The sequence below is a fragment of the Pinus tabuliformis genome, chromosome 2_2 (assembly GCF_031772625.1).
Source record: "Pinus tabuliformis cultivar Carrire ecotype Pingquan chromosome 2_2, CPIR1, whole genome shotgun sequence".
In the NCBI taxonomy this organism is placed as follows: Eukaryota; Viridiplantae; Streptophyta; class Pinopsida; order Pinales; family Pinaceae; genus Pinus; species Pinus tabuliformis.
In genome coordinates this window covers 495,791,923-495,803,913 of record NC_142300.1, presented here as the reverse complement: position 1 = coordinate 495,803,913, position 11,991 = coordinate 495,791,923, and the positions used below count along the sequence as shown (strand labels likewise).

Sequence of the window (11,991 nt, the reverse complement as noted above, 5' to 3'; positions counted from 1 at the left end):
GATGTTTACGAATTTCTAAAATGGAAGATAAGCGAGGAACACTTCTCTCTATTTTTTTTAATGATTCATTTGAAAGGTAACCTGATGGAAGTCGGACCAGGAGGGGTTATGTATCACCCCGACGAGCAAATACAGTCTCAATATGAATGGGGCTTAGGTATCGCTATCTATAACCAAGCAGAATACTTGGCCCTATGGTAGGGGCCTAAACTAGCTATTGAAAGAAGAATTCATCAATTGATGGTCTTTGGGGACTCCATGATAGTTTTTCAATAGGTGATTAAACTAAAAGAAAATTGTTGCCCTAACATCCCCCCCAATATTGCAAAGGATAACAATTCAATTTGAGGAATTTTGAGATAATTGAGTTCCACCATGTAAAATGGAATTCAAATTTAGCAGTAGATGTGTTGGCTAATGAAGGAGATAGCATGGATCAAGGAATGATGGTTCAAGACCACAGTAACACAAATTTCAAACCTCTACCATGAAAAAGGGAAACAAAATTTAGGCAAGCTCTAAAAAGGTCAATGGAGAAAATGACGTCTTGATATTTTGTTGGAAGGTTGGTTGGCAATATGAATTATTGTGATATCATTTTTTGTGGCAATGAAATAATCTATCAAATAGATACCAGACCGATGAACCTTTATTAATGACAATTTTAGAATGGATCACTCACATCACAATAACACTTGGTCGTGGTTTCTACACATCTCCAACAAACCATACATCTGGTGGACATGTGATCCCTATTATGATTGCGAATGAAGATTGTAGGATATAAATTCAATGCCAAACTTGGGATAGCACACTCATATTGCAGTGATTTAATGGCGATAATTATATGTGCTATCAGGGAACTAATTGATGGGGAATATCTAGATGACAACATGAATATAGTAAGACAATTCCTTATCACCATTGAATGGTCGCCTCGAACGAGGGGAGTGGGAAATCAGTTTAGATTGATATATAAAAGTTCCACAAATATTTTACAATTGCACAACTTGACAAGGGACTTTGGAGGGAAGCATGGAACAACAAGTTTAATTTCAATCCATAGAAGAGGTAGGAAAATGTAGCTTCATCCTCAAAATCCCCTTGTCAGAGGGAGGGAGAAAATGAATCACTAACTAGATAGTCTAATTAAGACAATGGAGTATATCTTGACTATAATAACCCTTGGTAGATTTTCTATATAAATAAAAATAATAATAATGAAGGTCATGGGACATGTATTCCAAGCTAAATATTGGGAAAAAAATAGTGATGGAGATCACTTGTGATTAATTAATGGCTATGAAAATTGGCAAATACATTGGCAAAGGTAAAATGGCAATAATTAGCATTTTATTTATGAAATAAAGGAAAATAGGAGAAAAGGGAGATGAAGGGTAACAAATTTGCATGTGAGGAAAATTGAAGGAAAAATAGAGGAAAATGAAGAAAATAGAGGCCTCAATGATAAAAGGGATTCTAAGGATCAGTTCACAACTTTTGTTAGTTCAATTTTGGAGCTCTATCTCTATTCTCTCATTCTCTCATACTCTTGCACACGTAGAGCTTTCTTGGAGCACTTTGGCATACCTTGGATTTGGAGCAAGAAGGAAAAGGAAATAAGGAAAGCAAAAGGGAATAGGTGGATCAATAGCTACAAATGGATTTTTTTGCAGGTAACAGGTTGCATGCATGCTTTCCTTGATGCATGGTGGATGCATGTGGTTTTTTGGTTATGTGTTATCATTAGCATGGAGTATTTCCTAGATTCACAATGATTTTAGCCTTGCCTTGCCATTTCTTAGATAGCCATGGTGTTGTGGGGTTTTCCACTTTATTTTTTTATTGTTTGTGCTCATTATTCCTTATGGTTATGCGTTGGAAAAAAATTTCTAGAAGCCCTAGAACAACTTGGGTTGAGTTAGTAGTCCTGGAGCCTAGGTTGGGACAAAGGCTTTGGAGCTCTTGGTAGGTTGAGTTGCTAGTGCCTGGAGTCGAGTTGGAAAAATTCTCTAGAGCCCTGGAAGGTTATGGTTGATTTACTAGTTCCTATAGCCCTTGACAAGTTAGGTAGAGATCGATTTGGTTGGTGTTAGCAATGTTCGAAAGTGAGGTGGAATCACTAGTTGGGGGTTGAGGTGGTTTGGCCTCTGGAAGCCCTGGTTTGGTTTTGTTTGGTTTATTCCATGATATATTACATTCATGCTTGGAATATGTTGTGGGGGTGATTAGCTGAAAGAGAGATTTGGTCTAGTCCAATCTATGGTCGGGTGGTACGTGGAAGCCCCTGACTTGGTTGGCTTTTGTATATGATAATAAGAGATTTTTCCTATTTTATTCTATGAGTACTTGTACTTGTTATTATGTGGCATTGATGGTTGTTCTATCATGGTTTCTATTCTAGTTAAATGTTGGTTATACGTATGGTCCGATAATAGGTTCTAGTTATGGCTCTTGATATGTTTCAATGGAAGAGCACATTATTATAGTTAAATGTTGGTTATAAGTCAAAACAGTGACATGTGGTATGTCATACAAGTTTGCTCTACTGAAACAATATATAATCAGGTCATATTAGGAGATTGGGCATAACTCTTTCTTGGAGAATCAAATTCTGATAAAACTTGCAGGGTTAGGAAGAGGACTCAGAGGGCTACTGCAGAAGACAATTTTAGAACTTGGAGATTTGGAAGTACAGAGTTATAGTTGTTTCAAGATCGAGCTCCTAAAATCAAGAAAAGGCGATATGGGGAAGTTTGATGGAAAGGATCCAGTAAATTGGATACTACAGATGGAGCAATATTTTGATCTACATGAAGTGAAACTATTACAAAGGGTACGTATTGCATCTTCATATTTAGAACCAGATCAATTTTTATGGTATAAAGGGCTTTGTTCTCGTAAACCACTTGTTACGTGGTCAATTTTCACGGAGGAAATGATAGCACAGTATGAGGATACAAAGAGAAACACCTTCTTTAGCCGATTGATATATATCAAACAAAGGGGTTCAATGGAAGAGCACATTGAGGACTTTCAAAAATTGAATATAAGGGTAAATGATATTCCAGAGAAGCAAAGGATTGATGCCTTCATAGGGAATTTAAAGGATAACATTCAACATGAGGTTCGTCTTTGGGAACTAGATTCATTGGAGAAGGCATTCAGGTGGGCAAGAAAAATTGAAAGCGAAATTATGGAAACAAGGAATCCCACCACTCACGACTATAATTATGGAAGTGTTTTTTCTCCTAGCCTTCCACAACCTACAAGGTTTACACAACAACAGTTGGAAGAAAAAAGAGAAAAAGGGCTTTGTTACAATTATGATAGCAAATACACTAAAGGTCATAAGTGTGCTAAGAAGAAATTATTTTACATAGATTATGAAGAGGAAGAAAATGATCAAGAAACATCAAAATAAGAGGATATACACCATGAACTAACCCCAGATAAAGAAGAAATGAATCCGACCATTTCTTGTAAAGCATTGGCAAGAATTACCACTCCTCAAACTCGCAAGATAGAAGGACATATCAAGAAGGAAAAGGTTCAAGAAGTGAAATATCACATCGAGAACAAAGAAATGAATCTAAAAATATCTTGTAATGCATTGGACGGAATTACCACTCCTCAAAATATCAATATAGAAGGACATATCAAGAAGAAAAATGTTCAATAAGTGAAAGATCACATCGAGCATCAAGAAACAAATCCAACCATATCTTGTAATGCTTTGGAAGAGATTGTGATCCCTCAAACTCTCAAGATAGAAGGAAATATCAAGAAGAAAATATTCAAGCAGCGAAAGATCACATCGAGCATCAACAACAATTTCTCCGACATTTAAAGGATAATGCCACCTTGGTATAGAATCGAATGAAACAACAGGCAGATCAACATCGTAGTGAAAGAAGTTTTGATGTGGGTGATTGGGTATTTTTACGACTATATCTCAAGCAAGCTAATTATGAGAAGGAATTGTTGGCAATACTACATGCACTTAAGAAATGACGACCTTACCTAATGGGAAGACACTTCAAGGTAAAAATGGATCATGATATTCTTAAATACTTTAAGAACAAAGATTATCTTTAGAAGAATAGAAAAATGGGCCATAAATATGTTGGGTTATGACTTTGAAATCATATACAAAAAAGGGAAGCAAAATGTTGTTGTAGATGCACTCTCAAGAAAGGATGAGGATGTGGAAGCATTGTTCTGTGTTATTTCTATTATCCAACTAGATTGGATAAATGAAGCAAGGGATGAATGGAAGAAGGACAAGGAAGTGTGGCCACTCATTCTTAAGTTGCAGAAGATACCAGTTCAAACAATATTGCCAAAACTTCACGAGGAAGGAAAAATCATATTGGAGACTGGAGCAGTCATAGAAACAAGAACCTAACAACTACGAAATCGATCAATTTCAGAGTATCTCATTAAGTGGAAGAACTTACCCACTGAATATTCCACATGGGAGGACAAGAATTTTATACAGAAGCATCAAGAACTACTCAAGCATTGAGGACAACGCTTTTTGAAGGAGAGGAGCATGTTAGGTCCCTATACTACTAGTGTAACCCATTATTGTTATTAGTACAACCCCCTTATTTTATTGTTGTGCCCATGTAGTCCCCATATTGTCATTATTGTGCCCCATAGAAGCCCACTATTGTTATTATTGTGCCCTTACATTATTATTGTTATGTCGACTTTGATTATATTATGACCCTTTAGACTCCTATATATAGAAAGGAGGTATTGTCATTTGTATCATCCAAGAATTGATCATTTGTGTAATGTAAATGAGGTTTCCCCCTCGAAGAGGTTGAATTCTAAGGCATTGATCTATCTTTTCTATCTTTTTGTGAGTTGGTTTCATAACACTTTCCAACAGAGATGGTTTACACTTATGACAAATACCTTGGGTATTGCCTTCCAGGTTGTGGAGGCATTCTAAGATTTTATGGGAGCGCGAATGAAATCCATTATGGATAAGGGCTGAACATATTTTTGAGCCAATGTATTCACCCACAAGCCATTTCCTTGAGAGAGACAACAGGCCCCTTTGGCTACTAGAGATTGGACGAATTTAGGAAGCTATTTTATTCCCCAACCACCAAAAGATTTATGATGGGAGATGGAATTCAAGGTTGTGAGTGCAAAGGTAAAATTTTCCTACAATCTATACCAAAGGAATCTGGTAGAAAATGGCTATATCTTTCTTCATATCCCCTCATCTATCCATGCTAGGGAGGCCCAAAAAGCAGGAATTGCTTGAATGACAAATTTGGAAAGAACTAGACAACCAACCTGAGATAGCCAACAATTACTCCAAATTTTATTTTTATTTTTAATTTTCTCGAAAGTCCATCCCTAATCACGAACATGATCATTGCATGGTTTAAGAACGAAGCCCAAATATTTGACACATGTTTGATATTCTTTATGGGAACAGAGTGAATATTTTAAATTGAAGACATATCATTTTCTAGGATTTCCCAGTAATATAAAGAGGAATTTTATCTATTTATTTTCATGTTTGTGTCCTGGATGAGCAACTCTAGGAGGGATTGAAGGTGGTTTGTATGAAAAAGATCCCCATTTCATAAGATGAGGATGTTGTCAACAAAAAGTAGATGTGTTAGAAAGCAGTTTTGAGATAGGGTGATTATTTTGAAGCTACTAGAGTGAACGACATATGGGATCATCCTTTTCAGCCCCTTCACAATAAGGAGAAAAGGAAGGGGTGAGAGGGGACATCCTTGGTGAAGACCTCACTCAACATTTAAAAAGGGGAGGCAACCCCATTGATTAGAACTACAAAGGAGGGCGAAGAGATAGAGTTTAGAACCCAAGTCACAAAGGAGAAGGAAAAACTCAAGTGAAGTAAGAGGAGATGGATATATAGCCAATTGACCCTATTGAAAGCCTTTGAGAGGTCAACTTTGAGAACAAGGGATTTTTGTCTAAAGGTATGGATGGAGTGAAGAACCTCCTGAGCCATACCAATGGCCTCATGTATATGCCTATTTGAAAGAAAACCAAATTTCTCAAAGGAGATATGGTGGGAGAGGATGAGCTTTAGGTGAAACACAATGATTTTTCTGATGATATTTTAAATTGAGTTGTAGAGGGAAATAGACCTCGATTGATCAAAAGAAACATGGTTATCAGAATGAGGGATAAGAGCAGGGAAAGTAGAGTTGAAAGCTCCCAATGTCTATAGAATGAAGAGCAATATTACTCGATAAAAAAGAGAAGATCATCACTTATGAAGTCCCAACATTTGATATAAAACTCAATAGGAAGTTTGTTTGGACCAAGACTTTTGACCTTTTGGAAGCTATAGAGCACATTTGGTTTTATTATTAGACTAACTATTTTTTATGTTTTATGTTTTATTTTGTTTTATAATTATTTATATTAATATTGATAATACATAACTTCTTAGTTCTATTCATTTTTGAGATCTATTTTGATTTCCACTATGAATCATTAAATATAAATATTTCCTTAAAAGAATTTAATCAACCTATCAATAAAATTCAAATTCAAATGAATTGGTTTTCAATTTCTTCACCTTCATTTCTTATTTCATTTTTCCCACACAAGCCAACTTCTAAATAGAATTAGTAAATTTGCACAACTTTCTTAACCAATATCTCATTCAATACAACGTGCTTGCTAGATTTCATATAGATTAAGTTTCAACAATTTTTTTACCAATATCTCATTCAATACAACGTGCTTGCTAAATTTCATATAGAATAAGTTTCAACAACTTTTTTTACCAATATCTCATTCAATACAACGTGTTTGCTAAATTTCATATAGAATAAGTTTCAACACCTATCTCAAAAAAATTAACCCACCAACTAAATTTAAACTAAAAACAATTAATTCCTATAACTTGTTCACTTTTGTGTCCTAGTCAATATGAGTGCCAACCCATTTCCACATAAAATCGTGAGTTTGCACAACTTTGTTCACAAATATGTCTAATTTAATATGACTTCCCCACTAAATATGATGTAACAAATAAGTTTCCACATTTTTCTTCAATAATACCATGTGACCGATGCACCAAATTCAATTTAAAACAACTTTACCTTTATATCCTAATCAATATTAATACCAACAAATTTTCAAATAAAAATAACAAATTTACACAACTTTCTTTCCAAATAATACATGTCATTTGATATACCTTCTTCAGTGAATTTTCTATAATATTCTATAAAATAAATGATCCACTCTTTTCTTTCATAACTTCTCCACCTTTATTTCCCAAATAATTAAAAGCTTAAATTTATACCATTTTCCTTTGAAATATGTCACATTCCGTATACTTTCCAAATAACTTCCATATAAGAAGATATATTCCCACAATTTCTTTCGATAATCTATTAACACCATAAACAATTAGTATACGGCATATTTTCATTTCTATGCTCATGGTGTGGAAATTTCCTAGAGTGCTTATGACAGCATATTTTCATCTCCATGCTCATGGTGTGGAAATTTCCTGGAGTGCTTATGACGGCATATTTTCATCTCTATTTTCTAATGGTGCTGAAATTTCTTTGAAGAGCCCTAACGCCGCCGAGGATTTAGTGGATGACAATTGTTAGCTGCGAAACGTGTCGTGCAGTGCTTGCGCTTTAGCTTTCCGTCACTTTCCGCAAGTTGCGTTACACCTGGGACCAGTCCATATTTTGCATTTACATTTTTCAACTCATCTGACACCTTCAACGGCTCGATGTGAGAACTGCAATATTTATATGTGTGATTGCACTGGCACACAACGTATTTATATGTGTGATTGCACTGGCACACAACGTAACTCACAGGCAACCCATTCAAGTCGTTAGGGTTGGGAAAGAGAGAAATGGAGAAAGGTACTATGGCGATGACGATGCTTATGTGCTTTGTGAGCCTCGCCTTAGCGACTCTTACTTATTCCTTACATATTCACTGGCAACATGGTTTATTCCATGATCAGCCGTATATGGGTGGAAGTGCTTCTTTTCGGCCCCATGATTTTGTTTTAAAGGAAGACGAAGGCAATCTGGAGCAGTCTGAATTCAGATCTTCATCCATGGATACTGGCGATCAAAGGGACTTAGAGGCCCTTTTGTCTTTCAGAAAGGTGCTCACATCGGATCCGGATGCATCGCTGCTCAACTGGACGGCAGAAAACTCCCATAACGTGTGCTCCTGGAATGGCATTTTCTGCCGAAGGCGAACAAAACGAGTAACTGCCATAATACTGCCTGGATTAGGATTGCAAGGTAGGATATCACCCTCTCTCGGCAGTCTCTCTTTATTAAGAATTCTGAATCTTTCCCAGAATAATTTGACATGAATAGTTCCACCGGAGTTTGGGCAGCTAAAGGCGCTGGGATTGCTGGACCTCAGCTTTAATTTGCTCCACGGTTCTATTCCAAAGGCACTGTGTAATTGTACACGGCTTCAATGGATCGGACTTTCAGCAAACAGCTTGACAGGGACTATACCAACAGAATTCGGTCACCTACTCAGGTTGGAACATGTTCGCTTGGCCCGTAATAGCCTCAGTGGAAGTATTCCAACTTCTCTTGGCAACTGCACTTCTCTCCGACGGTTGTCTATTTCAAACAACAATCTCACGGGTCACATCCCTCCCGCTTTGAGCAACTCTCTCCAAGAATTGTCTATTAATTATAACAATTTTATTGGGCCAATTCCTCAATCCATTGGTAATTTGACAAAGATTACTTACCTCGGTCTTGGTGCCAATAGCTTGACTGGTGGTATACCTAAAGCCATTACACAATTGAGTGAGTTGACCTACCTTACTCTTGGCACAAACAAGTTGAGTGGAAAAATACCCACAAGAATTGCCAATTTGACGAAGCTTGAACAACTTTATTTAAATACAAACAATTTTACAGATACAATTCCAACTAGCATAGGAAAGCTTGACTCTCTCAGAATCTTTTGCTTGGTTTCAAATTATATTTCTGGTAGCATTCCTGAATCCATTGGTAATTTGACAGAGCTTACTTACCTCAATCTTGGTATCAATAGCTTGACTGGTGGTATACCTAAAGCCATTACACAATTAGTGAGTTGACCTTCCTTTAATCTGGGCACAAACAAGTTGAGTGGAAAAATACATGGAGGAATTGCTAATTTGAAGAAGCTTGAACAACTTTATTTAGATAGAAACAATTTTACAAATACAATTCCAACTAATATAGGAAAGCTTCACTCTCTTAGAATCTTCTACTTGAATTCAAATAATATTTCCGGCAACATTCCTGAAAGTATTAGTGCTTTGGTTTCACTTCAACAATTAGGTATATATGAAAACAATCTCGATGGACCAATCCCACATCATATTGGCCAATGTGTGGGACTAGAAGTGTTAGACTTATCCAAAAACAAGTTGAATGGAAGGATTCCTGCATCTCTAGGCAACTGCAAGTCTTTGAAGTATTTAGTGTTGTTTGAGAACAAACTGAGTGGAAATCTAGACATAAGATTTCCTGTTTCTTTAGAGGTAAATCTAGACATAAGATTTCCTGTTTCTTTAGAGGTTCTTTCAGTTTATTCTAATAACTTCTTTCAAACTCTCCCTAATTCTTTGGCTCAATGCACCCAACTTCAACTACTAGAATTAAGTAGAAATGAATTCATAGGTCAACTACCTGGGTACCTTGCATCTTTTCATGACTTGAGAGTTTTAAGTGTCAGTTATAATAAACTTCATGGGGATATTCCTTCAAACATCACAAGTCTGACCCAATTGCAAGTGTTGGATTTATCCAACAACAGAATTAGTGGAAGGATACCATCCAATCTTCAAAGACTCCAAGGATTCAAAATTGTCGGGTCTTCCAAACTCAGTGGTAATACACTCTATGAGGATCTAGATATCGTCATCAAGGGATTTGAGTACACTCTAACATATGTGTTGTCCACAAACACAGTATTGGACTTGTCCAGCAATAATCTTGTGGGAGAAATACCTCCAAGCATAGGAAATCTCAGTAGCCTACGGTTGTTAAATTTATCAAGGAACCGGCTAGAAGGGAAAATACCTGCATCTCTTGGTGAAATATCTACTTTGGAACAATTGGACTTGGCCAATAATGAATTGAGTGGCAAGATCCCTCAAGAGCTATCTCATTTAACTATGCTTGCATCTTTGGATATTTCATCCAACAAACTTTGTGGGAGGATCCCGGAAGGAACACAATTTGACACTTTCAATTCTACTTCTTTTCAAAGTAACGAGTGTTTATGTGGTTTTCCTTTACCAGCGTGCAAGGAAAAAGAAAAACAACCTCAAAAAAGCACAATGAAAGGTGTTAGTAAGACATGGTTCAGTCGTGTCAATAAACATGTATTATTGATTGCAGTGGGGTTGGGCACAACAATTGGATTTGGGGTGCTTGTAGGCATAATAATGTTATGTAAAAAAACTAGAAATTGGATCATACCTCCAAAAATACAACCATTTTATGGAGTGTATAGATTCCCAAAATAATATGTAAATGAATCACTATGTGATATAAATGATTTATTACTTTTATATATTCAACACGTTGCATACCAATTTTATAGCTGTTTAAAATTATAATTCATTACATTCGTAACCGTTTGTAACGGACCTTTTCGTAATCATGTAAATATTCACGAAACTAAATCCGTTGATAAGTCAAATTAGTTAAACACGTAAGTTAAATAAAAAGTTGCCCTGTATGGATGTTGTAAAGAATATAGCTGGCTCTTATAAACTAATACTTTACAAAGATTGTGATATGATTTAGACTTTAATAATGTGGAATTTATATTTTTGTCATTTATATCAAAAATATTAAAAAGGATAAAATCAAATTTAGTTTATTTAAAAATAGGTCATGTGGAATATTTATTTTTGAAAAAAATTATGAAATATTTAGATTTAATAATGGTATATATTTCTAGTATAATAGTAGGGATGAAATTAAAGGTTTTCAAGTGTGAATTCTTATTTTGATATCAAAGTTAACCTATCAAAAAAATATTTTTATATTAATATAAAAATATAAAAATACATATGTCATGGATCTTGCTTACAGTGTTTTTTTCCAGGATACAACGCTTCTAAAAAAAAGTAGTGATAATTGTGTCATTTCCGCTAACTATCTTCTAATTTTAGGGACTTCAGTTCTGTAGTTCACTGTCAATCCTACTTAGTCTGTATTCATCTTCTTACACTATTTTGCGTTACACCTGAGACCAGCTCATATTTTACATTTAGATTTTTCAACTGATTGGGCACCTCTGGGTGTGTTTGCACACAAGGGATCTCACAGGCAACCCATTGAAACCGTTAGGATTGGGAAAGAGAGAAATGGAGAAAGGTACTATGGCGATGACGATGCTTATGTGATTTGTGAGCCTTGCATTAACTACTGTCCCTGCAGCCACTGTTACTTATTCCTCACAGATTAACTATGAGTGGAAGTGCTTCTTTTCGGCCCCATGATTTTGTTTTAAAGGAAGATGGAGGTAATCTGGAGCAGGGTGAATTCAGATCTTCATCCATGGATATTGGCGATCAAAGGGACGTAGAGGCCCCTTTTCTTTCAGAAAAGCACTCACATCGGATCCGGATTCATCGCTGCTCAACTGACGGTAGAAAACTCCCATAACGTGTGCTCCTGGAATGGCAATTTCTGTAGAAGGCGTACAAAACGAGTGACTGCCATAACACTGGCTGCATTAAGATTGCAAGGTAGCATTTCACCATCTCTTTCTACTCTCTCGTTATTAAGAGTTTGTTGAAATATAATTTCAACGCAGCCGTACGCTCCCCAAAACTGCCAGCAAAAACCACAAACCGGTTTAAAGATTTCTCGGACCGCCTACCTGCAGAGAATGGTTTTCGTACACAAGGGCCCGAGAAAATGTGGAGCTGACACGTGGTTCAGCCCTGACGTAACGCAACGTCAT

The 11,991-nt window shown here is 36.2% G+C and overlaps 1 pseudogene across 1 annotated transcript; it reads left to right on the top strand.

Annotated features, from left to right (window-relative positions):
* Positions 1-7,869: 7,869 nt before the first annotated feature.
* LOC149193540 (uncharacterized) lies at positions 7,870-10,777 on the top strand (annotated as a pseudogene). Its single transcript, XR_016254966.1, has 2 exons — positions 7,870-9,550; positions 9,587-10,777. The product of XR_016254966.1 is annotated as an uncharacterized LOC149193540 (transcript).
* Positions 10,778-11,991: the final 1,214 nt, after the last annotated feature.